Source organism: Alligator sinensis, unplaced genomic scaffold (genome assembly GCF_000455745.1).
Source record: "Alligator sinensis unplaced genomic scaffold, ASM45574v1 scaffold1499_1, whole genome shotgun sequence".
Classification (NCBI taxonomy): Eukaryota; Metazoa; Chordata; order Crocodylia; family Alligatoridae; genus Alligator; species Alligator sinensis.
In genome coordinates, this window is record NW_005842494.1 from 213,136 (window position 1) to 216,252 (window position 3,117).

A 3,117-nucleotide genomic window follows, 5' to 3' on the forward strand; every position below is an offset into this window, starting at 1 on the left:
AGAGAGTGGAGACCTCACACAATTAACAGCCTCTCATTTTAGTTTGTTTAAAATTGACTTCCTTTCATTCCAGCTGAAAAACTCTGCAGTGATGTCTCTGGGGACCAAAGCCCTGCATCTAGACATAGAACATGCAAAGGAAGGGATTTTAAAGGCTCCAGCATCATAGGGACCCAAGGAAATTCCTCCCTCTGAGCTGAATGGGAAGTCTTTCCCCCCCCCACCTTCCAGGTAAGCAATGGACAGTTCTCTTCCAGTGCTGGGGCAGGTGCAAGGAGAAATCTGACCTCCTTTGCACTGGTTTTATATGGGTGTAACTCTACTGAGTCCAGTGGGGGTATTCCCAATGCACATCAGCATATGCGAGAGACAGTTCAGAGCAGAACATCATCAGCATCCCCAAACCAGCCAGGCCCGACCTGGTTGCGAGAGGAAGGGAAAGATGGTAGGGCTCTGGCAGCAGTCAGGACTCCCTTGCAGTCATGCCAGCTGTACTGGCATGAATCAAGAGCAAGAGTATGTGGCCACTTAGCCCTGGGCATCTCTCTTCCATCCGTCACCTGAGAAGTGGGGTGTCATTGTGGCTTTGCCGCTACTGAGACCTGAATTCAACCTTCTCCAAAATGTTTCATGTAATCACGAAAGAGCCATCAGATGGGAGAAGTGATCTGCAGGTCTTGGTGATCTTGCCTGATTTAAACTCTTGATCCGGTAGTATCACAGACTTATCAATTGATCTGTCTATCTGTCCGTCCCTTTTCAAAGGGGGCCCATCCCTGTGGTATACATGAAAAGCCAATACTTTTCTACCAAAAGGCGGTCAGCAATTCCCTGTGCCAGGTCAGTTACTAGAAAAGAGACACTGCAGGTATCAAAATATATGTGCAAATCCCTTCACTATTAGTTACCAGGAGGTCTCCTGTGAACTTATTCCATCTTCGGAGCATTTGCCACCCAGGGAAACCCCTTTCCCCTCTATTCTGCAGTGGTGAGGCCACATCTGGAGTCCTGTGCCCAGTTTTGGGCCCCCACTACAGAAAGGATGTGGACAAATTGCAGAGAGTCCAGTGGAGGGCAACAAAAATGGTGCTGGGGTTGGGGGACATGACGTATGAACGTTTGGACATTTATCTTGCTGGGATCCTTTGACCCCAGCTGGCTTCCTGCCCCTGGGGCAGGGGGCTGGACTCAGTGATCTTCCAAGGTCCCTGCCAGCCTTAATGTCTATGAAATCTATGAACTGGGCTTACTGAGTCTGGAGAAGAGAAGACTGAGGGGGATTTAATATCAGCCTTCAACTCCCTGCAGGGGGGTTGCAAAGCGGATGGCGCTGGACTCTTCTCAGTAGGGGTAAATGACAGAACAAGGAGCAATGGGCTCAAGTTGCAGCAAAGGAAGCTGAGGCTGGATATTAGGAAAAACTTTTGCACCTGGAGGGCAGTGAAGCACTGGAACAGGTTACCCAGAGAGGTGATGGACTCTCCATCCCTGGAGGTTTTTAAGACTTGGCTCGACAAAGCCTTGGCTGGGATGATGGAGTTGGGGCTGGTCCTGTTTTGAGCAGGGGGTTGGACTAGATGTGACCTCCTGAGCTCCTTTCCAGCCCTAGGGTGGCCATCATAGAGAACATCCTGGTTTTCTGCTACTTTGTCCTCTATTGATATGAAAACGGACACCTTTATGTCACGGACACCTTGAAGAGAAAAATGGAGGACATAAAGGCGTTGGGTTTCGTATCAATAGAGGACAGAGTACAACCGGACTGTCTTCTATGATGACCACCCTATCCAGCCCCACTTTTCTATGATTCTGTTTCCCTTCCTAAAGTCCTCTGAATCTAATCAGCCTGGGTTGCCTCTATTCATACTATGCAGCAGCTGCCCAGCCCTAAAAGCCAGTAAAGGGGGGAAAAACAGCCTTTGAGTCAATTCCTTTCTTTGTCTAGGGAATGAGCATGCAACAACATGCCTTGCTGATACTTTACCCTGGAATTTCTATAGCGAAGGCAGCAGGCAGCTTGGGGAAGCTGACATCACTCACAGTCGTACAGGTATATTCAGTTTCACAATCACACGCAAACTGTTTTGTGTCTGTACTTGCAAAACTTCACAAGGTTGCAGGCTTTGGGAAGCTAATATTGCCTCTTGCCATGATGCTAAACTGAGCCAGGCCCAGAGGTACCCCCCATCTAGATCAGTTACAGCACTGTCACTCTGTACCTGCCTAATTGAGGGCAGGCTTCGTCAGGCTACTGGAAGGAGAATCCTTCAGTACAGAGCATGGAGGGAACAGCATAAAGAGACAGCACAGTTTCCTGCACAGCGGAGAGGTGATGGAATAAAATGTGGTAATAGCTTTTGGGCGTACTGGCCTGATTTGGAAGATACCAAAGTACATTTGGAATATTTCCACATTTGGCAATCTCACTCACCCTCACTGAGGCTAGGGACAGAAATTACACATAAATGGGTATAAATGATTCAAAACTGGTTCAAATCTGTAACACAACAGAAGTTCAGTGCACACAAACCACTTTCAAAATGGCCAGAACTGGTTTAAGATAAACCTGGGAGGATGTAGTATCAGACCTGACTGATTTAGGTTAAATTCATTTATTGAACTTCTGTCCCAGGTCTGGGAGCCTTGTGTATGTAACCTGTGTAGGACATGCACACACATCTTCATTGTTGTCCGTGCTTAGCATAAACAAGGCATGTTTCAGATCCTCTGTTATGGCCTGGCCCTATTTACTTACTCCTGCAAATCCATTATTTGTGTGTAGAGGGTGAATGGGATTTAGTCTTACTTCAGATCTGGGTTTCTAGTTCTGAGAAAACCCTGGCAAAAGAAGTATAACAATCAATACACTATGTCTTTTCTGTTCATATAAGATGCATCAGAGGCCCGTAAAGACTGGGGTTGCAATTTAGCAAAGTGTTTAAATGTGTGTTTGCTTACACACTAAAATGTCCTTGAAGTTAATGGCCGGTGACCAGATTCCTAAAGGTAAGTTCTCTGCTGGAGAGAGATGGACTGTGGACTCAGATCCTTGGGCTGCTGCCCCGTTGTAGTTTGAACACATCCAAGTAAACAGATAGAATATTTCTCCAAGGGAAA

At 46.9% G+C, this 3,117-nt stretch overlaps 1 long non-coding RNA gene across 1 annotated transcript in view; it reads left to right on the forward strand.

Annotated features, from left to right (window-relative positions):
* The window catches only part of LOC102384707, a 58,667-nt gene extending 56,653 nt beyond the window's left edge, over positions 1 to 2,014 (forward strand). Inside the window, exons 2-3 of the long non-coding RNA XR_324711.2 lie at positions 74 to 231; positions 1,946 to 2,014. This is a non-coding gene — a long non-coding RNA (uncharacterized LOC102384707). The remainder of the gene's footprint in view (positions 1 to 73; positions 232 to 1,945) is intronic.
* The last annotated feature ends 1,103 nt before the right edge of the window (positions 2,015 to 3,117 follow it).